Source organism: Pleurodeles waltl, chromosome 7 (genome assembly GCF_031143425.1).
Source record: "Pleurodeles waltl isolate 20211129_DDA chromosome 7, aPleWal1.hap1.20221129, whole genome shotgun sequence".
NCBI lineage: Eukaryota > Metazoa > Chordata > Amphibia > Caudata > Salamandridae > Pleurodeles > Pleurodeles waltl.
In genome coordinates this window covers 1,549,303,351-1,549,330,867 of record NC_090446.1, presented here as the reverse complement: position 1 = coordinate 1,549,330,867, position 27,517 = coordinate 1,549,303,351, and the positions used below count along the sequence as shown (strand labels likewise).

General features: G+C 47.5%; 1 long non-coding RNA gene across 1 annotated transcript in view; it reads right to left on the bottom strand.

Annotated features, from left to right (window-relative positions):
• Nucleotides 1-213: 213 nt before the first annotated feature.
• Nucleotides 214-27,517, bottom strand: part of LOC138246686 (uncharacterized) — a 298,699-nt gene continuing 271,395 nt past the window's right edge. The window contains exons 2-3 of the long non-coding RNA XR_011194332.1: nucleotides 26,550-26,682; nucleotides 214-491 (exon numbers count right to left, since the gene is read on the bottom strand). This is a non-coding gene — a long non-coding RNA (uncharacterized lncRNA). The remainder of the gene's footprint in view (nucleotides 492-26,549; nucleotides 26,683-27,517) is intronic.

The window sequence follows — 27,517 nt, the reverse complement described above, 5'->3', positions numbered from 1 at the left end:
AAAAATTATATATATATATATATATAGGTGAGAACTTTTCAGAGCCTCTTGAAAGAAAATATTTTTGTGTGATTTCAACTTTTATTACGGTCTCCATTTATTGTGGTGGCTGTTAGAATTGCTTCAAAGCTTGACAACTGCTGAAGGTTCTACATTAGACTGTGAAAGCATGAGTGCAGGTCATCACCATATTTTAAATATAAGATACATATGTATATATACATGTACATTTTAATTCTGTTAATGACATTTGCACATTTAGTAGAAACCACTTGTAATAATAATAAAGAAAATAAAAAGGTTGAGCTGGTTTGGAGGAGAGGCTATTTCTTTTCAGCAGTTTTGCTTCTATTTCTTATGATGTGCAACAGATGCTTTGTGTAGGCAGGCTTCCAGCCGTGTCCTCATTTGAGACAGTTCTCTCTTCCATACGCACGTGCAAACAGTGTAGTGTCATGTTAGCCCTCACCACACTGAATGAGCACAATTTCCTAAAAGAAAAAGAAAACGCACACTGGAGTGCAACTTATTCTAAATAGGCACTATGGACCAAAGAAAAAATATATATAATGTATGCTTGTAATTTTGATGAGTAGTGTAACAATAACTTTATTCCTTTGTATTACATTTCCTAAATATTCCAAGGAAGGAGAACCTACTACGAGTGATATACAAACCAGAACATAGAAGGTAGAAAAGTGCTGATATATAAAAATGTTAAAAAAAACAACAAAGAAAAAACTTGCCTCTCTGATAATGTCTTGGGGCTTTCATGTGCTTAATAAAAAGAGGGTAAAGTTGATGCTGAATACATGTAAACTGTTTTTACAACATCATCATTAGTAATTTAAATACATGGAAGAATTTAGAGAGTGGTAGCAATGAATGTCTGGTTTGATTCAGCCCTCTTGGAACTAGATTGAGCACCACAGGTCCATTCTATGTCCAAGGATTAAACTGGTTGACCCCCTTATGATGCATTTTTCAGTGTCAATAAAAACGTAAGTAAAAGAAGGAGCTGGTGTCCCACTAGATTGTAACTTACTTGAGGGACCGTCACTATGCAACTAACAAGACTGGATAAAGGAAGAATTGCAGATTCTGTTAAGGACAGGGCTGAGTTTTTGCTGTTTTCTTGAGGAATAGTACCTTTGTAGGAGATATGCAAGCTAGGGCTTACATTATTGAATAACATTGTCAAGGAGCACAGTGCAGATAAGATGGAGGACAAGGATACCAGCAAGGAGACAAGAGTAGGGATCACTGTTATTCTTGCCCATGCCAAGAAGCCTACAGAAGAAACAGCACCACATGAGGAACGCTTTCCAGAGAAAACAAGTAGGAACATAGGATGACGCAGAGAGAGAAGTGACCCATGCAGCGGAAAACCGATGAACCCGGTGCTTTATGATGGAGGTAGCTGACACACCTGAAGAGAATACAATGTTTCCAACTAAGGTAGGAGATACATTGGTTGATTTCTTAATTTTCATATGGATGTGCCCCACCAATTTGCTGGGATGATACCTCATCTGCCACAATTTCTGCAACAGTATATGCTTTCAAGAAATGGGATTTACTTACAAGCACCTGAGCGAGGGTTAGAATTAATTAACATAGCACAAACTGCAGCAGTGAGCATTGACCTAGGACCACAGGAAGAGAAATTCTTTAGGGCCAGATTCAGAACAACACGTCTATAGCTGTAGCACCAGGATTCAACCTTAAAAATGTGGGTCCCATGGTCATATGTCTCCGGGACTTACCAAGAACTAAGGACTTTACATTTCCTTTGTGAGTTGTGTCTGTGGTGGGAGATGGAGAAGGATGGTGTTGGACGTTGTGTATGCTCAGAAACGACAGGGCTGCAGTTTTTGATAAGATTGAAGGGAATATGGCTTCACAGCTGACAAAAAACAAGGTCCTAGAACAACTGAACTCAGAGGTTTGGGCAAAACACAAAAATGAGGCAGGATTGTTAAAATCGTGTCCTCCCCATATAGTGAAGCTTATTGAAAATGCAGAACTACCTTATGTGTGTCAGTACAGACTGTCACCCCAGGCAGAGGAGGGAATAAAACCTGTGATTGAGTCTCTTTTACAACAGGGTATCATTAAAAAGACCAATAGCCCCTGTAATAGTCCAATAATCTCATTGCCCAAGGGCAACACTGGGCAGTATAAAGTCATACAGGATTTACGCCAGATAAACTACATTGTGGTTCCCTTAGCACCTGTTGTGCCTGACACCAACACTATATTATCTTCTATACTTGCAGAAGCAGCATACGTTTCAGTTAAGTCTTGCAAAGTGTGTTTTCCAATATTAGAGTCCATCCAGAGAGTGAGTACCTCTTTGCCTTCAAAATAAAAGATACCCAGTACACTTTCACAAGACTGTCCCAAGGCTTCACAGGGAGTCCCACGGTCTATGCAGAGGCAGTAAAGAGAGACCTGGACATCCTACACCTGTAAGGCAGCAGTGTCATCTTGCAGTACGCTGATGATCTCCTCGTGGTATCTCCATCACTTGAGGCTTGTGAAAGAGACACTGTAGCTCTGCTGAACCCCCTCCAGGAGACAGGACACAAATCCTCATTGTCAAAATGTCAGTGCTGCCAAAAAAGGTGACTTACCTGGGTTATGTGGTATCTAAGGGTACACGGTGTATATCTCCTGACAGAATAAAAATGATTCAAAGCATGCAGCCCCCGTCCACCAAGAAAGGAATGATGTCCTTCCTGGGGATAATGAACTACTGCCGCCAGTGGATCCCTGAGCACAGATCCTATGATGCATTCTTGAGGAATTGCGCACTACAAGATGCACCCAACAACATTGTATGGACTAAAGAACTTCCAGAATGTTTCAAGAGACTGAAAGGGACATTGTGTACTGCGCCAGCATTGGGGCTCCCTGATTACAAACTGCCCTTCCATCGCTATGTGTCAGAGCAAGACGGCATTGCACACGGTGTACTGACACAGCAGCATGGCTCTGGAAAAAGACCTGTGGCGTATTACTCTGTGACTTTGCCTTCGGCAGTGACTGGGCATCCAGCCTGTTTCAGAGCAGAGGTCGCTGCCGCTGTGATGGTTCAGAGGGCAGCTCCCATTGTGATGGACTACCCTTGTATTGTTTATGTGCCACATTCGGTACAGTTGTTGTCATCAGCAGCAACACAGCATTTTTCGTCAGCCAGGCGCACGGTTATGAGGTCACATTGTTGTCTAACACTAATATCATCATTAAAAAAACACCTGTTAATTGGCAACATTATTACCTGCAATAGGTGATTCTGATGAGACCTCTGACCATGATTGTGTTGAGGTTGTAGAAACATGCACCACACCCAGACCAGATTTACAACAGACACCTTTAGAAAAGGCAGACTACGAGTGGTACACTGATGGATCCTCTAATAGACTAACAGACACCGATTACAGAGCAGGGTATGCGATAACAACAGTAGACACCATCATTGAAAGTGCAGCTCCAATGCAAGGCCCATATAGGAGCTAATACCAAGATAGCCAGAGGAAAGACCATGACTGACACAGCAGCAAGAGAGAGCCTGTTACAGCCAGTACAGATGGTGCCCCAAATGGTAAAAAGCATTCTAAAAATTCAGCTCATTCAGAGACAATTGTTGCTAGATGTGAAGGGAGCACAGTGGTCTGCAACACTAGCTGAGGAAAGAGTGTGGATTGATGCTGGGTATGAGCAAAATGATGAGGGAGGATGGGTCCACTAGAATGAGAAACCTGTGGCTCCACGTAGTAGGTTCCTTCCCCTTACAGGGCTTGCTCATGGACCCACTCACATGGACCAAGGGGGATGAATGAGCTAATTAGACAGGAATGCACCAGGGATAATAGCCTTCACTGTACAATTCTGCTCCTGATGTCTTGTCAGTGCCGAACATACTAAAGGCCAGTCCTCTGCTACACATGATCACTTACCAGTACCACAGGGGCCATTTACCAGCGTTCAAATAGACTTTGCCTATATGCCCCAGTGAATGGATTCAACTATTTGCTGGTGTGTGTGGATCAATTTTCAAAATGGATGGAGGCGTTTCCCACAAGGATGAATGAAGTGGCAACTGTAGTGCGATGCTTGATGATCATACCCCGAATTGGGGTCCCCCTGGGCATGAATAGCAACAGAGGGGGTAAATTTGTGGATGCAGTTGTGCAAAAGATGTGTGAATGTTTTGGAATAGAGTGGAAACTGCATGCCCCTTACCACCCCCAAAGTTCAGGACAGGTGGAGAGGATGAACTCCACTATAAAAAATAGATTAGCAAAAACAACTGATGCAACAGGCCTGAAATGGCCTGATGCGCTGCCTTTAGTGCTGCATGCCATAAGGGCAACTCCATCTAGGACAACCCTTTTGTCCCCCCATGAGGCACTGATGGGGCGGCCTATGCCTGTGGGGTTGAGGTTGCCTCTCCCAGCTTCTAAAGCAGTACTGCTGTGGACTGATGAAAACATTTTTGACTATGCTATAAAATTGTCATCAGTCTTGAGGCATCACCATCTCCAGGTGAAGGAAGCTTTGCCCCATACGTCCTCAGAGCCCACACATCCTTTTAACCCCTTCTGTGCCGCAGACGTAGTGGTTACGTCCTGCGGCACAGTGCTGCTGTGCCGAGGACGTAACCACTATGTCCTCGGCACACAGCCCAGAGGGAGCGCTCTCGCTCCCTCTGTGTGCTTCCCCCCACCCCCCCAAAGTCAGGGATGGAAGGGGAAGCCCTTCCCCTTCCACCCCCCACTCCCCCACTCCCCCACCCACCCATAATGACGTCAGCGCGCGATCGCGCGCTGACTTCATTATGGGGATTTCGCCGCACAGGAAGCCATTTGCTTCCTGTGCGGCGAACGGAGAAGAGGTGAGTTCCTCTTCCCGGTGGGTGGGGGGTTTGGGCTAAAGAGGCACCGGGGGAAAGGAAAGGCTTTTCCTTTCCCCCGGTGTCTCTTTGAGCATTCCTGCTGCCCGATCGCATTGCGATCGGGCAGCAGGAATGCCCACTAGACACCAGGGATTTTTTTTTTTTGTTTTTCTTCACTGTTTCTTGTTTGCGGGGAGCGGCCCCTTGGGCAAGGGTCGCTCCCCTTGTGGGGGCAATTAGTTACGGCCATTTCTGCCCCCCTTGGGGGCAGATTGGCCTACTTTTTAGGCGGATCTGCCCCCAAGGGGGGCAGAAACCACTGGATCACCAGGGATTTATATTTTCTGTGCATTTATGTTGGGGGGGGTGCCCCCTTGGGCAAGGGGCGCCCCCCCCAAGGGGGCAGAGAACTGTTGGCATTTTCTGCCCCCCTTGGGGGCAGATCGGCCTATTTTTTTTAGGTCCATCTGCCCCCAAGGGGGGCAGAAGCCACTTAGGCACCAGGGATTGTGTGTGTAGTGGATGGGGGGGCGCCCCCTTGGGCAAGGGTCGCTCCCCTTTGGGGGGCATGTCTTTTAGGGCCATTTCTGCCCCCCTTGAGGGCAGATCAGCCTATTATTTTTAGGCTGATCTGCCCCCAAGGGGGGCAGAAACCACTAGAACGCCAGGGATGTTTTTTTATGTGTTTATTTTTGTGGGGGGGCGTCCCCTTGGGCACGGGGTGCCCCCCCAAGGGGGGCATTGACCTGTTGGCCATTTCTGCCCCCCCGGGGGCAGATGGGCCTATTTTTCTAGACCCACCTGCCCCCAAGGGGGGCAGAAGCCACGTAGACACCAGGGATAGTGTGTGTGTGTGTGTTAGTGGATGGGGGGGGGCTTGGGCAAGGGTCGCCCCCCACTTTGGGGGCACATGTACCCAGGCCATTTCTGCACCCCTTGGAGACAGATCAGCCTATTATTTTTGGGCTGATCTGCCCCCAAGGGGGGCAGAAACCACTAGAACGCCAGGGTTTTTTTTTTATGTGTTTATTTTTGTGGGGGGGCGTCCCCTTGGGCACGGGGCGCCCTCCCAAGGGGGGCATTGACCTGTTGGCCATTTCTGCCCCCCCTGGGGGCAGATGGGCCTATTTTTCTAGACCCACCTGCCCCCAAGGGGGGCAGAAGCCACGTAGACACCAGGGATAGTGTGTGTGTGTGTGTGTGTTAGTGGATGGGGGGGGCTTGGGCAAGGGTCGCCCCCCACTTTGGGGGCACATGTACCCAGGCCATTTCTGCACCCCTTGGAGACAGATCAGCCTAATATTTTTAGGCTGATCTGCCCCCAAGGGGGGCAGAAACCACTAGAACGCCAGGGATTTTTTTTAATGTGTTTATTTTTGTGGGGGGGCGTCCCCTTGGGCACGGGGCGCCCCCCCAAGGGGGGCATTGACCTGTTGGCCATTTCTGCCCCCCCTGGGGGCAGATGGGCCTATTTTTCTAGACCCACCTGCCCCCAAGGGGGGCAGAAGCCACGTAAACACCAGGGATAGTGTGTGTGTGTGTGTGTGTGTGTTAGTGGATGGGGGGGGGCTTGGGCAAGGGTCGCCCCCCACTTTGGGGGCACATGTACCCAGGCCATTTCTGCACCCCTTGGAGACAGATCAGCCTATTATTTAGGCTTGGTCACGGGGCGCCCCCCCAAGGGGGGCATTGACCTGTTGGCCATTTCTACACCCCCTGGGGGCAGATGGGCCTATTTTCTTAGGCCCACCTGCCCCCAAGGGGGCAGAAGCCACTTAGGCACCAGGGATAGTGTTGTGTGTGTTTTTTTTGTTTTTTTTTGTTTGAGGGCTGTCCCCTTTGGCAAGGGTCGCTCTCCATGGGGACACGGTACTAAAGGTATTTTTTGGCTTCCTTGGGGCAGACAGGCCTATTTTTTTAGTAGGCCCATCTGCCCCTATGGCAGAATCCACTTAGGCACCAATTTCTAAAATGTTTGATGGTGGGGTGTTTGTCAACTGAAGAAGTCTTTGCATTTGTGATAAAAAAAAATTTCCTCCTTTTTGTTCTAGTTCAAAGCTTTTGCTTTATTTGCTGTGGCTCCTTGCGGTTTTGGCGGTGGTTGACCTGCAGTTTGCACAGTTGCATGTTTTAGGTAAGTAAAAACAATTTACTCCAAAGGAGTATTGTTGCCATGCATGAATGACATGTTTGTAGGGGGTGTACTAAATGCAGGATTGTGTGTGAAATTGTCCTTAGGTTTGTGCACAATGATATTTGTTTTGTCTTATTTCTAATTTGCCTTTCTTTCTTTCTTTTTAGTGGGATATCATTGGTGATTGCTGTGTAGTTGCTGGTGAATCAAGCTTTTTCAGGCAAGTGAGCGGTATAGTTTTTGAGTTTGTAACTCTTACTAACAAAGCTACACTTTGTTACTTGTCTTACACAGTGCTGGTTGTTGGTGGTGAATTTGTCCAGTTAATTTTAGCAGGAGAGATCATGGCTAGCCGCAGGATGACCGCTCAGCAGGTGGTTGGTATGCTTTTTGAGTCACAGTCTGATCAAGACTATGAGACGGACTCTGCATCTGAGGCAGAGGAGGAAGTCAGAGATTCTGGCAGTGATGTTTCTGTTGGAGGGGAGTCTTCTGATGATGAAGCCACACTCAGTGCAGATGAAGGTTCTGTTTTAGAGGAGGACATTGATGTGCCAATAGTGCAGCAACCTGGGGCTGAAAGGTTTCCCGTTAGAAGACCTGATGTCTGGGTTGCCCCAAACATGGAGCAGCCAGAGTTGCCTGCCTTTACTGGTCTCCCGGGGTGTAACGCCAATACAGAGAACTTTATGCCTATCAATTTCTTTGAGTTATTCATGGATGATGTGTTTTTGGAAGAGATTGTTGAGCAGACTAATTTGTATGCGGAGCAGCATTTGAGGGACAACGCTGCTAGACTTAGGCCACACTCTAGAGCTGCCCAGTGGATTCCCACAAATTTGGAGGAGATAAAAAAGTTTTTGGGTTTGACTTTTTTGATGGGGTTGATAAGGAAGCCGTCACTGGCTTCTTATTGGTCTACTAGTCCCTTGATGGCAACAGCTATATTTCCAGCTACCATGAGTCGTAATCGGTATTTGCTTCTTCTTAGGATGCTGCATTTTGTTGACAATGCATTAGCCTTGCCACGAGATCACCCAGATTCTGACCGTCTTTTTAAGATTAGGCCTGTCCTTGATCATTTTGTAGATCGGTTTTCGGAGGTCTATGTTCCAGGCAAAGAGATAAGTGTGGACGAGTCTTTGGTCCTCTTCAAGGGTCGTTTGGTTTTTAGGCAGTACATTCCTAGCAAAAGGGCACGATATGGAATTAAATTGTATATGCTGTCTGAAAGTAGGACAGGATATGTGTATAGTTTCCGTGTGTACACTGGTAGGGATTCCAATATTGACCCCCCTGGTTGTCCTCCCACTTTTGGAGTTACTGAGAAAATTGTGTGGGATCTTGGTAGACGACTGTTCAACAAAGGTCACCATTTGTATGTAGATAACCTCTACACTGGTGTGCAGTTGTTCAAGGAATTGTTTAGAGTGGACACAGTTGCTTGTGGCACAATCCGTTCTAACCGGAAAGGCTATCCAAGGGAGCTTGTCTGTAAAAAACTTGAGAGGGGACAGTGCTGTGCCTTGCGGAACGAGGAGCTGCTAGCTTTGAAATTTTCAGACAAGAGGGATGTCTACATGCTAAGTACCATCCATGATGAGAGTACTTCCCCTGTGACTGTTTGGGGCCAGGTTGCTGAAGTGCGCTGTAAGGAAATGCCTCCTTGGCATGGTTGCCCCCTGACTTTTTGCCTTTGCTGATGCTATGTTTACAATTGAAAGTGTGCTGAGGCCTGCTAACCAGGCCCCAGCACCAGTGTTCTTTCCCTAACCTGTACTTTTGTATCCACAATTGGCGGACCCTGGCATCCAGATAAGTCCCTTGTAACTGGTACTACTAGTACCAAGGGCCCTGATGCCAAGGAAGGTCTCTAAGGGCTGCAGCATGTCTTATGCCACCCTGGAGACCTCTCACTCAGCACAGACACACTGCTTGCCAGCTTGTGTGTGCTAGTGAGGACAAAACAAGTAAGTCGACATGGCACTCCCCTCAGGGTGCCATGCCAGCCTCTCACTGCCTATGCAGTATAGGTAAGCCACCCCTCTAGCAGGCCTTACAGCCCTAAGGCAGGGTGCACTATACCATAGGTGAGGGTACCAGTGCATGAGCATGGTACCCCTACAGTGTCTAGACAAAACCTTAGACATTGTAAGTACAGGGTAGCCATAAGAGTATATGGTCTGGGAGTTTGTCAAACACGAACTCCACAGCACCATAATGGCTACACTGAAAACTGGGAAGTTTGGTATCAAACTTCTCAGCACAATAAATGCACACTGATGCCAGTGTACATTTTATTGTAAAATACACCACAGAGGGCACCTTAGAGGTGCCCCCTGAAACTTAACCGACTATCTGTGTAGGCTGACTAGTTTTAGCAGCCTGCCACAAACCGAGACATGTTGCTGGCCCCATGGGGAGAGTGCCTTTGTCACTCTGAGGCCAGTAACAAAGCCTGCACTGGGTGGAGATGCTAACACCTCTCCCAGGCAGGAATTGTCACACCTGGCGGTGAGCCTCAAAGGCTCACCTCCTTTGTGCCAACCCAGCAGGACACTCCAGCTAGTGGAGTTGCCCGCCCCCTCCGGCCAGGCCCCACTTTTGGCGGCAAGGCCGGAGAAAATAATGAGAAAAACAAGGAGGAGTCACTGGCCAGTCAGGACAGCCCCTAAGGTGTCCTGAGCTGAAGTGACTCTAACTTTTAGAAATCCTCCATCTTGCAGATGGAGGATTCCCCCAATAGGGTTAGGATTGTGACCCCCTCCCCTTGGGAGGAGGCACAAAAAGGGTGTACCCACCCTCAGGGCTAGTAGCCATTGGCTACTAACCCCCCAGACCTAAACACGCCCTTAAATTTAGTATTTAAGGGCTACCCTGAACCCTAGAAAATTAGATTCCTGCAACTACAAGAAGAAGGACTGCCCAGCTGAAAACCCCTGCAGCGGAAGACCAGAAGACGACAACTGCCTTGGCTCCAGAAACTCACCGGCCTGTCTCCTGCCTTCCAAAGATCCTGCTCCAGCGACGCCTTCCAAAGGGACCAGCGACCTCGACATCCTCTGAGGACTGCCCCTGCTTCGAAAAGACAAGAAACTCCCGAGGACAGCGGACCTGCTCCAAGAAAAGCTGCAACTTTGTTTCCAGCAGCTTTAAAGAACCCTGCAAGCTCCCCGCAAGAAGCGTGAGACTTGCAACACTGCACCCGGCGACCCCGACTCGGCTGGTGGCGATCCAACACCTCAGGAGGGACCCCAGGACTACTCTGATACTGTGAGTACCAAAACCTGTCCCCCCTGAGCCCCCACAGCGCCGCCTGCAGAGGGAATCCCGAGGCTTCCCCTGACCGCGACTCTTTGAACCTAAAGTCCCGACGCCTGGGAGAGACCCTGCACCCGCAGCCCCCAGGACCTGAAGGACCGGACTTTCACTGGAGAAGTGACCCCCAGGAGTCCCTCTCCCTTGCCCAAGTGGAGGTTTCCCCGAGGAATCCCCCCCTTGCCTGCCTGCAGCGCTGAAGAGATCCCGAGATCTCTCATAGACTAACATTGAAAACCCGACGCGTGTTTCTACACTGCACCCGGCCGCCCCCGCGCTGCTGAGGGTGAAATCTCTGTGTGGACTTGTGTCCCCCCCGGTGCCCTACAAAACCCCCCTGGTCTGCCCTCCGAAGACGCGGGTACTTACCTGCAAGCAGACCGGAACCGGGGCACCCCCTTCTCTCCATTCTAGCCTATGTGTTTTGGGCACCACTTTGAACTCTGCACCTGACCGGCCCTGAGCTGCTGGTGTGGTGACTTTGGGGTTGCTCTGAACCCCCAACGGTGGGCTACCTTGGACCAAGAACTAAGCCCTGTAAGTGTCTTACTTACCTGGTTAACCTAACAAATACTTACCTCCCCTAGGAACTGTGAAAATTGCACTAAGTGTCCACTTTTAAAACAGCTATTTGTCAATAACTTGAAAAGTATACATGCAATTTTGATGATTTGAAGTTCCTAAAGTACTTACCTGCAATACCTTTCGAATGAGATATTACATGTAGAATTTGAACCTGTGGTTCTTAAAATAAACTAAGAAAAGATATTTTTCTATATAAAAACCTATTGGCTGGATTTGTCCCTGAGTGTGTGTACCTCATTTATTGTCTATGTGTATGTACAACAAATGCTTAACACTACTCCTTGGATAAGCCTACTGCTCGACCACACTACCACAAAATAGAGCATTAGTATTATCTATTTTTACCACTATTTTACCTCTAAGGGGAACCCTTGGACTCTGTGCATGCTATTCCTTACTTTGAAATAGCACATACAGAGCCAACTTCCTACATTGGTGAATCAGCGGTGGGGTACAAGACTTTGCATTTGCTGGACTACTCAGCCAATACCTGATCACACGACAAATTCCAAAATTGTCATTAGAAATTGATTTTTGCAATTTGAAAAGTTTTCTAAATTCTTAAAAGACCTGCTAGGGCCTTGTGTTAGATCCTGTTTAGCATTTCTTTTAGAGTTTAAAAGTTTGTAAAAGTTTGAATTAGATTCTAGAACCAGTTGTAGATTCTTAAAAAGTATTCCAACTTTTAGAAGCAAAATGTCTAGCACAGATGTGACTGTGGTGGAACTCGACACCACACCTTACCTCCATCTTAAGATGAGGGAGCTAAGATCACTCTGTAAAATAAAGAAAATAACAATGGGCCCCAAACCTACCAAAATACAGCTCCAGGAGCTTTTGGCAGAGTTTGAAAAGGCCAACCCCTCTGAGGGTGGCAACTCAGAGGAAGAGGATAGTGACTTGGAGGACAATTCCCCCCTACCAGTCCTATCTAGGGAGAACAGGGTCCCTCAAACCCTGACTCCAAAAATAATAGTCAGAGATGCTGGTTCCCTCACAGGAGAGACCAACACCTCTGAAATCACTGAGGATAGCCCCAGTGAAGAGGACATCCAGTTAGCCAGGATGGCCAAAAGATTGGCTTTGGAAAGACAGATCCTAGCCATAGAGAGGGAAAGACAAGAGATGGGCCTAGGACCCATCAATGGTGGCAGCAACATAAATAGGGTCAGAGATTCTCCTGACATGTTGAAAATCCCTAAAGGGATTGTAACTAAATATGAAGATGGTGATGACATCACCAAATGGTTCACAGCTTTTGAGAGGGCTTGTGTAACCAGAAAAGTGAACAGATCTCACTGGGGTGCTCTCCTTTGGGAAATGTTCACAGGAAAGTGTAGGGATAGACTCCTCACACTCTCTGGACAAGATGCAGAATCTTATGACCTCATGAAGGGTACCCTGATTGAGTGCTTTGGATTCTCCACTGAGGAGTACAGGATTAGGTTCAGGGGGGCTCAAAAATCCTCGAGCCAGACCTGGGTTGACTTTGTTGACTACTCAGTGAAAACACTAGATGGTTGGATTCAAGGCAGTGGTGTAAGTAATTATGATGGGCTGTACAATTTATTTGTGAAAGAACACCTGTTAAGTAATTGTTTCAATGATAAACTGCATCAGCATCTGGTAGACCTAGGACCAATTTCTCCCCAAGAATTGGGAAAGAAGGCGGACCATTGGGTCAAGACAAGGGTGTCCAAGACTTCAACAGGGGGTGACCAAAAGAAAGGGGTCACAAAGACTCCCCAGGGGAAGGGTGATGAGACAACCAAAACTAAAAATAGTAAAGAGTCTTCTACAGGCCCCCAAAAACCTGCACAGGAGGGTGGGCCCAGAGCCTCTTCACAAAACAATGGGTACAAGGGTAAAAACTTTGATCCCAAAAAGGCCTGGTGTCATAGCTGTAAACAGCATGGACACCAAACTGGAGACAAGGCCTGTCCCAAGAAAGGTTCCACTCCAAACTCCCATCCAGGTAACACTGGTATGGCTAGTCTCCAAGTGGGATCAACAGTGTGCCCAGAGCAAATCAGGGTCCACACTGAAGCTACTCTAGTTTCTGAGGGTGGGGTGGATTTAGCCACACTAGCTGTCTGGCCGCCTAACATGCAAAAATACAGACAGCAACTCTTAATTAATGGGACTAGAATAGAGGGCCTGAGGGATACAGGTGCCAGTGTCACCATGGTGACAGAGAAACTGGTTTCCCCTGGCCAATACCTGACTGGAAAAACTTACACAGTCACCAACGCTGACAATCAGAGAAAAGTACATCCCATGGCAATGGTTACTTTAGAATGGGGAGGGGTCAATGGCCTGAAACAGGTGGTGGTCTCCTCAAATATCCCAGTGGACTGTCTGCTTGGAAATGACCTGGAGTCCTCAGCATGGGCTGAGGTAGAACTAAAAACCCATGCAGCAATGCTGGGTATCCCTGAACTGGTGTGTGTGAAAACCAGAGCACAATGCAAGGCACAGGGTGAACAAGTAGAGCTGGAGTCTGGAAGAATGGCCCAGCCTACCAAGAGGAAAGGAAAGTCAGTTGGGAAACCCACTGCAACACAGCAAAAGAAAGGGAACCTCTCTTCTCAGGAAGAAGTTCTGCCCTCTGAGGGAACTGAGCCTTTGGAGCTTGAACCTTACCAGGTTGAGCTCTTAGGCCCAGGGGGACCCTCCAGGGAGGAGCTGTGTAAGGGACAAGAAACCTGTCCCTCTCTTGAAGGCCTTAGGCAGCAAGCTGCTGAAGAGTCCAAAGGCAAGAAAAATGGAACCCATAGGGTCTATTGGGAAGATGGACTCCTGTACACTGAGGCCAGAGACCCCAAACCTGGTGCCACTAGGAGAGTGGTAGTGCCTCAGCTGTTCAGAGAGTTCATCCTAACATTGGCCCATGACATTCCCCTTGCTGGACATTTGGGACAAACCAAGACGTGGGAGAGGTTAGTCAACCACTTCTACTGGCCCAATATGTCCAACATGATTAAGGAGTTTTGCCTCTCCTGCCCCACCTGTCAAGCCAGTGGTAAGACAGGTGGGCATCCAAAGGCCCCCCTCATTCCACTTCCAGTGGTGGGGGTTCCCTTTGAAAGAGTGGGTGTGGACATAGTTGGTCCACTGGAACCTCCCACAGCCTCAGGAAATATGTATATCCTGGTAGTAGTGGATCATGCTACCAGGTATCCTGAAGCTATTCCCCTTAGGTCGACTACTGCCCCTGCAGTAGCCAAGGCCCTCATTGGTATCTTTACCAGAGTGGGTTTCCCTAAGGAGGTGGTGTCTGACAGAGGTACCAACTTCATGTCAGCATACCTAAAGCACATGTGGAATGAGTGTGGAGTGACTTATAAATTCACTACACCATACCATCCACAAACTAATGGCTTGGTTGAGAGATTCAACAAGACATTAAAAGGCATGATCATGGGGCTCCCAGAAAAGCTCAAAAGGAGATGGGATGTCCTCTTGCCATGTCTGCTTTTCGCTTACAGAGAGGTGCCACAGAAGGGAGTAGGATTCTCACCCTTTGAACTTCTGTTTGGTCATCCTGTAAGGGGACCACTTGCCCTTGTTAAAGAAGGCTGGGAGAGACCTCTCCATGAGCCTAAACAGGACATAGTGGACTATGTACTTGGCCTTCGCTCTAGAATGGCAGAGTACATGGAAAAGGCAACCAAAAACCTTGAGGCCAGCCAACAGCTCCAGAAGTTTTGGTATGACCAAAAGGCTGCACTGGTTGAGTTCCAACCAGGGCAGAAAGTCTGGGTTCTGGAGCCTGTGGCTCCCAGGGCACTCCAGGACAAATGGAGTGGCCCTTACCCAGTACTAGAGAGGAAGAGTCAGGTCACCTACTTGGTGGACCTGGGCACAAGCAGGAGCCCCAAGAGGGTGATCCATGTAAACCACCTTAAGCTCTTCCACGACAGGGCTGATGTCAATCTGTTGATGGTAACAGATGAGGATCAGGAGGCAGAGAGTGAACCTCTCCCTGATCTTCTGTCATCAGACCCAAAAGATGGTACAGTAGATGGAGTGATCTACTCAGACACCCTCTCTGGCCAACAGCAAGCTGATTGTAGGAGAGTCCTACAACAGTTTCCTGAACTCTTCTCCTTAACCCCTGGTCAGACACACCTGTGTACCCATGATGTGGACACAGGAGACAGCATGCCTGTCAAAAACAAAATCTTTAGACAGTCTGACCATGTTAAGGAAAGCATCAAGGTGGAAGTCCACAAGATGCTGGAATTGGGAGTAATTGAGCGCTCTGACAGCCCCTGGGCTAGCCCAGTGGTCTTAGTCCCCAAGCCTCACACCAAAGATGGAAAGAAAGAGATGAGGTTTTGTGTGGACTACAGAGGGCTCAATTCTGTCACCAAGACAGATGCCCATCCAATTCCAAGAGCTGATGAGCTCATTGATAAATTAGGTGCTGCCAAATTTCTAAGTACCTTTGACTTGACAGCAGGGTACTGGCAAATAAAAATGGCACCTGGAGCAAAAGAAAAGACAGCATTCTCCACACCTGATGGGCATTATCAGTTTACTGTTATGCCCTTTGGTTTAAAGAATGCCCCTGCCACCTTCCAAAGGTTGGTGAATCAAGTCCTTGCTGGCTTGGAGTCCTTTAGCACAGCTTATCTTGATGATATTGCTGTCTTTAGCTCCACCTGGCAGGATCACCTGGTCCACCTGAGGAAGGTTTTGAAGGCTCTGCAATCTGCAGGCCTCTCTATCAAGGCATCCAAATGCCAGATAGGGCAGGGAACTGTGGTTTACTTGGGCCACCTTGTAGGTGGAGGCCAAGTTCAGCCACTCCAACCCAAGATCCAGACTATTCTGGACTGGGTAGCTCCAAAAACCCAGACTCAAGTCAGGGCATTCCTTGGCTTGACTGGGTATTACAGGAGGTTTGTGAAGGGATATGGATCCATTGTGACAGCCCTCACTGAACTCACCTCCAAGAAAATGCCCAAGAAAGTGAACTGGACTGTGGAATGCCAACAGGCCTTTGACACCCTGAAGCAGGCAATGTGCTCAGCACCAGTTCTCAAAGCTCCAGATTATTCTAAGCAGTTCATTGTGCAGACTGATGCCTCTGAACATGGGATAGGGGCAGTTTTGTCCCAAACAAATGATGATGGCCTTGACCAGCCTGTTGCTTTCATTAGCAGGAGGTTACTCCCCAGGGAGCAGCGTTGGAGTGCCATTGAGAGGGAGGCCTTTGCTGTGGTTTGGTCCCTGAAGAAGCTGAGACCATACCTCTTTGGGACTCACTTCCTAGTTCAAACTGACCACAGACCTCTCAAATGGCTGATGCAAATGAAAGGTGAAAATCCTAAACTGTTGAGGTGGTCCATCTCCCTACAGGGAATGGACTTTATAGTGGAACACAGACCTGGGACTGCCCATGCCAATGCAGATGGCCTTTCCAGGTTCTTCCACTTAGAAAATGAAGACTCTCTTGGGAAAGGTTAGTCTCATCCTCTTTCGTTTGGGGGGGGGTTGTGTAAGGAAATGCCTCCTTGGCATGGTTGCCCCCTGACTTTTTGCCTTTGCTGATGCTATGTTTACAATTGAAAGTGTGCTGAGGCCTGCTAACCAGGCCCCAGCACCAGTGTTCTTTCCCTAACCTGTACTTTTGTATCCACAATTGGCAGACCCTGGCATCCAGATAAGTCCCTTGTAACTGGTACTACTAGTACCAAGGGCCCTGATGCCAAGGAAGGTCTCTAAGGGCTGCAGCATGTCTTATGCCACCCTGGAGACCTCTCACTCAGCACAGACACACTGCTTGCCAGCTTGTGTGTGCTAGTGAGGACAAAACGAGTAAGTCGACATGGCACTCCCCTCAGGGTGCCATGCCAGCCTCTCACTGCCTATGCAGTATAGGTAAGCCACCCCTCTAGCAGGCCTTACAGCCCTAAGGCAGGGTGCACTATACCATAGGTGAGGGTACCAGTGCATGAGCATGGTACCCCTACAGTGTCTAGACAAAACCTTAGACATTGTAAGTACAGGGTAGCCATAAGAGTATATGGTCTGGGAGTTTGTCAAACACGAACTCCACAGCACCATAATGGCTACACTGAAAACTGGGAAGTTTGGTATCAAACTTCTCAGCACAATAAATGCACACTGATGCCAGTGTACATTTTATTGTAAAATACACCACAGAGGGCACCTTAGAGGTGCCCCCTGAAACTTAACCGACTATCTGTGTAGGCTGACTAGTTTTAGCAGCCTGCCACAAACCGAGACATGTTGCTGGCCCCATGGGGAGAGTGCCTTTGTCACTCTGAGGCCAGTAACAAAGCCTGCACTGGGTGGAGATGCTAACACCTCTCCCAGGCAGGAATTGTCACACCTGGCGGTGAGCCTCAAAGGCTCACCTCCTTTGTGCCAACCCAGCAGGACACTCCAGCTAGTGGAGTTGCCCGCCCCCTCCGGCCAGGCCCCACTTTTGGCGGCAAGGCCGGAGAAAATAATGAGAAAAACAAGGAGGAGTCACTGGCCAGTCAGGACAGCCCCTAAGGTGTCCTGAGCTGAAGTGACTCTAACTTTTAGAAATCCTCCATCTTGCAGATGGAGGATTCCCCCAATAGGGTTAGGATTGTGACCCCCTCCCCTTGGGAGGAGGCACAAAAAGGGTGTACCCACCCTCAGGGCTAGTAGCCATTGGCTACTAACCCCCCAGACCTAAACACGCCCTTAAATTTAGTATTTAAGGGCTACCCTGAACCCTAGAAAATTAGATTCCTGCAACTACAAGAAGAAGGACTGCCCAGCTGAAAACCCCTGCAGCGGAAGACCAGAAGACGACAACTGCCTTGGCTCCAGAAACTCACCGGCCTGTCTCCTGCCTTCCAAAGATCCTGCTCCAGCGACGCCTTCCAAAGGGACCAGCGACCTCGACATCCTCTGAGGACTGCCCCTGCTTCGAAAAGACAAGAAACTCCCGAGGACAGCGGACCTGCTCCAAGAAAAGCTGCAACTTTGTTTCCAGCAGCTTTAAAGAACCCTGCAAGCTCCCCGCAAGAAGCGTGAGACTTGCAACACTGCACCCGGCGACCCCGACTCGGCTGGTGGCGATCCAACACCTCAGGAGGGACCCCAGGACTACTCTGATACTGTGAGTACCAAAACCTGTCCCCCCTGAGCCCCCACAGCGCCGCCTGCAGAGGGAATCCCGAGGCTTCCCCTGACCGCGACTCTTTGAACCTAAAGTCCCGACGCCTGGGAGAGACCCTGCACCCGCAGCCCCCAGGACCTGAAGGACCGGACTTTCACTGGAGAAGTGACCCCCAGGAGTCCCTCTCCCTTGCCCAAGTGGAGGTTTCCCCGAGGAATCCCCCCCTTGCCTGCCTGCAGCGCTGAAGAGATCCCGAGATCTCTCATAGACTAACATTGAAAACCCGACGCGTGTTTCTACACTGCACCCGGCCGCCCCCGCGCTGCTGAGGGTGAAATCTCTGTGTGGACTTGTGTCCCCCCCGGTGCCCTACAAAACCCCCCTGGTCTGCCCTCCGAAGACGCGGGTACTTACCTGCAAGCAGACCGGAACCGGGGCACCCCCTTCTCTCCATTCTAGCCTATGTGTTTTGGGCACCACTTTGAACTCTGCACCTGACCGGCCCTGAGCTGCTGGTGTGGTGACTTTGGGGTTGCTCTGAACCCCCAACGGTGGGCTACCTTGGACCAAGAACTAAGCCCTGTAAGTGTCTTACTTACCTGGTTAACCTAACAAATACTTACCTCCCCTAGGAACTGTGAAAATTGCACTGTGTCCACTTTTAAAACAGCTATTTGTCAATAACTTGAAAAGTATACATGCAATTTTGATGATTTGAAGTTCCTAAAGTACTTACCTGCAATACCTTTCGAATGAGATATTACATGTAGAATTTGAACCTGTGGTTCTTAAAATAAACTAAGAAAAGATATTTTTCTATATAAAAACCTATTGGCTGGATTTGTCCCTGAGTGTGTGTACCTCATTTATTGTCTATGTGTATGTACAACAAATGCTTAACACTACTCCTTGGATAAGCCTACTGCTCGACCACACTACCACAAAATAGAGCATTAGTATTATCTATTTTTACCACTATTTTACCTCTAAGGGGAACCCTTGGACTCTGTGCATGCTATTCCTTACTTTGAAATAGCACATACAGAGCCAACTTCCTACATGCGCAAACCTGTGTGCATTTTAGATTATAATAAGCACATGGGAGGTGTAGATAGAGTTGACCAGAGGTTGGAACCTTATACTGCTATTCGTAAGTCTTATGTTTGGTATAAGAAGTTAGCACTTCACCTCTTCCACTTAGCAACCTTCAATGCTTTTATTGTGTTTAGGGATAGGTCTCCAGACTCAAAGATGACATTTGTGAAATTTCAGGAGTCAGTGATAGAGAGCCTTATTGTGGTGGAACAGGCCAGAGTTCCTAGAGAAGCAGTGGTGGAGGATGTGGCTAGATTGAAAGATCGCCACTTTGCTGAGCACATTCCTCCCACACCCAAAAAAGACTTTCCAGCTAAGAAATGTAGAGTGTGTTTTCGAAGAGGTATCCGGAGGGAGTCTCGAATGTACTGCCCAGATTGTCCTTCAAAGCCTGGGCTGTGTGTCGGTGCTTGTTTTAAGAATTACCACACCCAGAAGAATTTCTGGGAACAACCATGAGTGTAAACTCATGTCTGTTTTGTATTTTCATGTGTATAGTTTCATGGTTAGCATTTCTGTCATGTTCTTAGTTAGAGCTTTTGTGTTTGTTGTTTTGTAATTCTTTCTACTTAGTTAGGGGTTCCTCTGTTTAAAAAAATAAATAAAATATGATGCCATTGTGTGTGGAGTGGGGCTTGGCTGAGACTGTACATATTGACTTGATGTTGGCTACTGCAACACACTGCCAGCCAAACACCAGTCCACACACTCCCATCAGCTGGTGTGATTGTTGTATCAGGCACGTGGGCGTATGTAAGTGATGGGCCCTTGAGTGGCGCTGTCTGTCGATGTGAGTGTTGTAATGTGCTGGGCCCGTGGCTGGCGGTGTGAATGGCCTTGTGTGTGTCATGTATGAAAGTTGTGTGAATGGACTGTAAAGCGGTTGGTGCCTTGTCGCGGCTTTACAGCTCACGAGCTGTGAGTCATTGGTTCAGTTTTTTGCCTTTCAGTTACTAACAGTGCTTTTCATTTTTGTGAAAGCTCTTGTTAGTAAAATTTGATCCACTGAACCATCACTCACCCTCGTGCCAAATCCAACCAGTATGTGTGGTAAAAATGACCAAACCTGCTCCGCTGTAATCAGGCGTCGCAGCACACCTATGACACGCTAGGTGCCTCAGGTGGGACCCCGATGATGAAGCATGCCACCAACTTGGTTGGTGGGTGAGGGGTCTTTTTCACATAACCTAAGTGTGTTTCTTTTCAAAATTTTAGTGTTTGGCACATCACGGACGTATGTGGGCACATCAAAACGATATATTACGAAACTACCTGTGTTTGGGGGGGGAGAGGGCACCTATGTTTTTGGTCCTGTGTGCGGCCTTCATCTAGGGAAACCTACCAAACCCAGAATTTTTTTTAAACTAGACACCCCAAGGAGTCCAGGGAGGAGTGGCTTGCGTGGATCCCCCAACATTTTCTTACCCAGACTCCTCTGTAAACCTCAAAATGTGCTTAAAAAAAGCATATTTTCCTGACTTTTCTTCGTACGATCACCACTCCAGCACAAAATTCCTACTCCCCAGTGTTCCCCTCAGTCTCCCAAATAAAATGACACCTCACGTATGTGGGTCCCCAAAGCAGAGTCAGTCTAAAGATGTATAAAAGAATATGTCCTTATAAACTCGCAGTACTATCCCCTGTATCTCTACAAGTTTTGGGCCTTATTCTGTTGGAGGCACCTGGCCCACCCACACAAGTGAGGTATCATTTTTATCGGGAGACTTGGGGGAACGCTGGGTGGAAGGAAATTTGTGGCTCCACTCAGATTCCAGAACTTTCTGTCACCGAAATGTGTGAAAAATGCTTTTTTTTAGCCAAAATTTGAGGTTTGGAAAGGATTCTGGGTAACAGAACCTGGTCATAGCCCCTTAAGTCACCCCATCTTGGATTCCCCTAGGTCTCTAGTTTTCAGAAATGCACAGGTTTGGTAGGTTTCCCTAGGTGCTGGCTGAGCTACAGGCCAAAAACTACAGGTAGGCACTGTTTTCAATGAAAAAATGTGATGTGTCCACGCTGCGCTTTGGGGCGTTTCCTGTCGCGGGCGCTAGGCCTACCCACCCAAGTGAGGTATCATTTTTATCGGGAGACGTGGGGGAACGCTGGGTGGAAGGAAATTTGTGGCCCCTCTCAGATTCCAGAACTTTCTGCCACAGAAATGTGAGGAACATGTGTTTTTTTAGCCAAATTTTGAGGTTTGCAAAGGATTCTGGGTAACAGAACCTGGTCCGAGCCACACAAATCACCCCATCTTGGATTCCCCTAGGTCTCTAGATTTCAGAAATGCACAGGTTTGGTAGGTTTCCCTAGGTGGCGGCTGAGCTAGAGGCCAAAATCTACAGGTAGGCACTTTGCTAAAAACAGGTCTATTTTCTGTGATGTGTCCACGTTGCGCTTTGGGGCGTTTCCTGTTGCGGGCGCTAGGCCTACCCACACAAGTGAGGTATCATTTTTATCGGGAGACGTGGGGGAACGCTGGGTGGAAGGAAATTTGTGGCTCCTCTCAGATTCCAGAACTTTCTGCCACAGAATGTGAGGAACATGTGTTTTTTTAGCCCAATTTGGAGCTTTGCAAAGGATTCTGGGTAGCAGAACCTGGTCCGAGCCCCGCCAGTCACCCCTCCTTGGATTCCCCTAGGTCTCTAGTTTTCAGAAATGTACAGGTGTGGTAGGTTTCCCTAGGTGCCGGCTGAGCTAGAGGCCAAAATCTACAGGTAGTCACTTCGCAAAAAACACCTCTGTTTTCTTCCAAAATGTTGGTGGTGTCCACGTTGTGCTTTGGGGCGTTTCCTGTCGCGGGCGCTAGGCCTACCCACGCAAGTGAGGTATCATTTTTATCGGGAGACTTGGGGGAACGCTGGGTGGAAGGAAATTTGTGGCTCCTCCCAGATTCCAGTACTTTCTGCCACAGAAATGTGAGGAACATGTGTTTTTTTTAGCCAATTTTTGAGCTTTGCAAAGGATTCTGGGTAACAGAACCTGGTCCGAGCCCCACCAGTCACCCCTCCTTGGATTCCCCTAGGTCTCTAGTTTTCAGAAATGTACAGGTTTGGTAGGTTTCCCTAGGTGCCGGCTGAGCTAGAGGCCAAAATCTACAGGTAGTCACTTCGCAAAAAACACCTCTGTTTTCTTCCAAAATTTTAGTGGTGGCCACGTTGCGCTTTGGGGCGTTTCCTGTCGCGGGCGCTAGGCCTACCCACGCAAGTGAGGTATCATTTTTATCGGGAGACTTGGGGGAACGCTGGGTGCAAGGAAATTTGTGGCTCCTCCCAGATTCCAGCACTTTCTGCCACAGAAATGTGAGGAACATGTGTTTTTTTAGCCAATTTTTGAGCTTTACAAAGGATTCTTGGTAACAGAACCTGGTCCGAGCCCCGCCAGTCACCCCTCCTTGGATTCCCCTAGGTCTCTAGTTTTCAGAAATGCACAGGTTTGGTAGGTTTCCCTAGGTGGCGGCTGAGCTAGAGGCCAAAATCTACAGGTAGGCACTTTGCTAAAAACAGGTCTGTTTTCTGTGATGTGTCCACGTTGCGCTTTGGGGCGTTTCCTGTCGCGGGCGCTAGGCCTACCCACACAAGTGAGGTATCATTTTTATCGGGAGACGTGGGGGAACGCTGGGTGGAAGGAAATTTGTGGCTCCTCTCAGATTCCAGAACTTTCTGCCACAGAAATGTGAGGAACATGTGTTTTTTTAGCCAAATTTTGAGGTTTGCAAAGGATTCTGGGTAACAGAACCTGGTCCGAGCCACACAAATCACCCCATCTTGGATTCCCCTAGGTCTCTAGTTTTCAGAAATGCACAGGTTTGGTAGGTTTCCCTTGGTGGCGGCTGAGCTAGAGGCCAAAATCTACAGGTAGGCACTTTGCTAAAAACAGGTCTGTTTTCTGTGATGTGTCCACGTTGCGCTTTGGGGCGTTTCCTGTCGCGGGCGCTAGGCCTACCCACACAAGTGAGGTATCATTTTTATCGGGAGACGTGGGGGAACGCTGGGTGGAAGGAAATTTGTGGCTCCTCTCAGATTCCAGAACTTTCTGCCACAGAAATGTGAGGAACATGTGTTTTTTTAGCCAAATTTTGAGGTTTGCAAAGGATTCTGGGTAACAGAACCTGGTCCGAGCCACACAAATCACCCCATCTTGGATTCCCCTAGGTCTCTAGTTTTCAGAAATGCACAGGTTTGGTAGGTTTCCCTAGGTGGCGGCTGAGCTAGAGGCCAAAATCTACAGGTAGGCACTTTGCTAAAAACAGGTCTGTTTTCTGTGAGGTGTCCAAGTTGCGCTTTGGGGCGTTTCCTGTCGCGGGCGCTAGTCCTACCCACACAAGTGAGGTATCATTTTTATCGGGAGACTTGGGGGAACATAGAATAGCAAAACAAGTGTTATTGCCCCTTGTCTTTCTCTACATTTTTCCCTTCCAAATGTAAGACAGTGTGTAAAAAAGACGTCTATTTGAGAAATGCCCTGTAATTCACATGCTAGTATGGGCACCCCGGAATTCAGAGATGTGCAAATAACCACTGCTTCTCAACACCTTATCTTATGCCCATTTTGGAAATACAAAGGTTTTCTTGATAGCTATTTTTTACTCTTTATATTTCAGCAAATGAATTGCTGTATACCCGGCATAGAATGAAAACCCACTGCAGGGTGCAGGTCATTTATTGGCTCTGGGTACCTAGAGTTCTTGATGAACCTACAAGCCCTATATATCCCCGCAACCAGAAGAGTCCAGCAGATGTAACGGTATATTGCTTTCGAAAATCTGACATTGCAGGAAAAAGTTACAGAGTAAAACTTAGAGAAAAATTTATGTTTTTTTCACCTCAATTTCAATATTTTTCTTTTTCAGTTGTTATTTTCTGTAGGAAACCCTTGTAGGATCTACACAAATTACCCCTTGCTGAATTCAGAATTTTGTCTACTTTTCAGAAATGTTGCGGTTTATGGGATCCAGTGTTGGTTTCATGCCCATTTCTGTCACTGACTGGAAGGAGGCTGAAAGCACAAAAAATCGTAAAAATGGGGTATGTCCCAGTAAAATGCCAAAATTGGGTTGAAAAATTGGGTTTTCTGATTCAAGTCTGCCTGTTCCTGAAAGCTGGGAAGCTGGTGATTTTATCACCGCAAACCCTTTGTTGATGCCCTTTTCAGGGAAAAAACCACAAGCCTTCTTCTGCAGCCCATTTTTCCAATTTTTTTAAAAAAAATGAAATTTTCACTGTTTTTTGGCTAATTTCTTGGCCTCCTTCTGGGGAACCCACAAAGTCTGGGTACCTCTAGAATCCCTAGGATGTTGGAAAAAAAGGACGCAAATTTGGCGTGGGTAGCTTACGTGAACAAAAAGTTATGAGGGCCTAAGCGAGAACTGCTCCAAATAGCCAAAAAAGGCTCGGCACAGGAGGGGGAAAAGGCCTGGCAGCGAAGGGGGTAAAGATGGAGACATGGTCATGGTGAGAAAAATAAAAGATGTTTCTCTTAGTTCTAGATGGACTGGACCACACCTCGTGCTCCTGGTGACGCGGACGGCTGTGAAGGTACAGGGACGTCCTGAGTGGATTCACGGCACTAGGTTCAGATCCGCACCAACAACCACCAAGACCGACATGCCTGCAATGGATGAGCACATGCAACAACGCAACATACCAGAAAAAGGGGAGACAGACCAGACCGTTCCCAAGAGCCACGCTGAGGGCCTGTCATCAAGTGTCAGGTGACACCAACTGATGCAGTTGAATGAAGCACACAACGTAGTCTCAAAGAAAGGTGATAGTCCCACTTGCAGAAAAATAGACTGAAGAGGTCCGTGAAGATGCCCCCTGAACAAGACAACTGCAGACCAGTAGGAGAAGCAGAGGACAGCACACTGCGTGCTATTGCTTTACTGACAATTAGAGAAAGTGGCTTAGAACTGAGTAACAGAAAGACTTCATATCTATGTCTTTAACTTTTGCAATGCCCCAGCAGTTCTGCAGTAAGAGCATCTATTCGATTTCTGCAGTTAAAGATCTACCTCCTAGAGAGCAGGAGATAGCCCACAGATATCTTAGAATACAACAAGATGTAGAGGAAGCACATGAAGAAATGTTTTATTTAATGGCTATAGACCCATAACTCATGAATGCATTTGATACTAGCATATCATTTGGTCTGTGTTTAAATAATGAATACCTCATAGGTGTATTTCTAGATGACAATATCTGTATTTAATTTTTAAACAATGTGTAATGCCTTACAAAGATATGTATTTTATTGATACGTTGTTATTACTATGCTTCTGCCATGTATATATATATAATATATTTTTGCAACTGTGTATGACATTACTATCAAAAAGGAGATATTGTTGAGGAAAATATATATTCACATGTGTGTACCTATAGATATGATACTTTAGTTCCAATTCTCTCCCATTATCTGAACCCCAGTAAGCTATTTAATCTTTTCTCTTACCTAGATGATTGCTCCTCTCTTTCACAGAATGGTTCCACTCCTCCACATTCACTGGCCCAAAACTTCCCTGCTGACCTCTCTGACACCTATGCCAGCTGTGCAAACAAACCTCTCCAATCCACGTTGTTAAGTTTAGCTCGGTCTCACACTTTAAGTTCAGCCAGCAACCCAGCCCCCATTTCTTTAGGGTCCACCTGTTGACTGTTCACGTGTTCATGCTCACACTGCATTATGTATAATTTTACTCTGTGGACTTTAAGTTTTGTATATGTAGCGTTTCTTTTGTATGTGCGTGCCCATGTTAGGACGATGTCCCCTTTTGGGGTTTTGCTGTGACAGCACTTATTAACATATATAAACTGCCTGACTTATATGCTTGGGGGCAGAAGATGCCAGCTTGTAATACATAACACTGGGATGTGCATCGGCCTTCTGCCTTGGCCTGCCAATAACCTTTGGTACCTCAAGAAACATTTCATCTGTTCTGGAGCCTTGCCTGGTGATTCTGTTTTCTCTGCATCACTCTGAGGAGGGTTGAAAAAGTAGTTTCCCTAACAGTGACAGTCAAAACACACTGACAAACAGGCCACAAATGGGGGTAACCATGCTAGAAAGAGGCTACTTTCTCACACATTGCAAATGCAAGTTTTTGGTTTGTAATCTGTAGTGAGTTTGCCTACAACAAACACAGATTTGGGCCCTATTACAAGTCTGGTGGTCTCAAGACTGCCAGACTCTTGGTGGCAGTCGGACCGCTGCGGCTGTGTTGGTCTGACCACTGAATGCCACCCTGCCAGTGGGACCGTCTCTGCCAGGATCTTTGATCCCGACGGGATGTTGTTGGTCATTGTTTACAGATATTCATTATTACTTACACCTGGAGAAGAAAGTTTATATGATGTTATTAATTTTATTTATAAAAGACGGAGTGCTCTTACTTGATTTCAAGCTTTCTTTAAAATCCTTTCCTTCCTGTGGTTGTCTTCCATGTTTGGAGACTTGTCAATAGTAACGCTGATTTCCTTCTACTTTTTGGGCTCTTTTATTTGCATCTTTAATTGACTGGAAGCCCTACAGAGAAAATAAAAGGCACAGGAAGTTTACCTCTGCTTCTCACAGAGCTATAACTAAACAAAATAATAATATTGTGGAGTTCAATGTACTGAGTTTGTGTAGAAAACCTTAGTTAAAAACTAGCACTTGTATTATGTCATTTTAGGAGGGTGCAGATTCTGTATACTACAGTTTGATGAGAGTGGATCTTTTTCTTATATTGTATACAGAATAAAATCTCTTTTTTATGATAACATAGTCCTTGGTGACACCTCTGTTCAAAGTGGAGGCTGGGTGTGAAAGTCTTTACTGAGACCTCATTTCAAATCTCACACGCTTTTTTTGTCTCTGAACCATCTTGTAAGGTATTTTCTTGCTTTCCACTTGCCTTTCTCTGTCTCCCCTTGAAGTAACTATGGCTCACTTGGCCCTTTCAAACCAGCAGTGTGAGGGTGTAATCTGTCCCTTCCTGCTACCAGCAGGTGTTCCATGGAGCAAACAGGGCCACTCCACACTATTACATTTAATGCACAGCCTTCAGTGTCACCGTGCACGCCCTGCGGCCCTGGGGCCAGCACGTTCACTGATATACGAGGCAGCTGTTTACTAACCGCTTTGTGTTTCAAGAGCCGGAGGAGGGAGAAAGAGCTCCCTGAGGGCTGGTGCAGTAAGCGACTGCAGAGGGAACTCTGCAGGGTCCTTTCCCCCTCCAGAGGGCTGCCCTGAGGGAGTACACTGAGTGTGCCTCCTAAGTGTCTCTTTGCCTGTAAGCACATGTTGGCATGGTTGCAGAGGCACAGTGATTCCCTCATTTGCATGATGCTATGCCTCCATATACACAAGGGAACGCCTG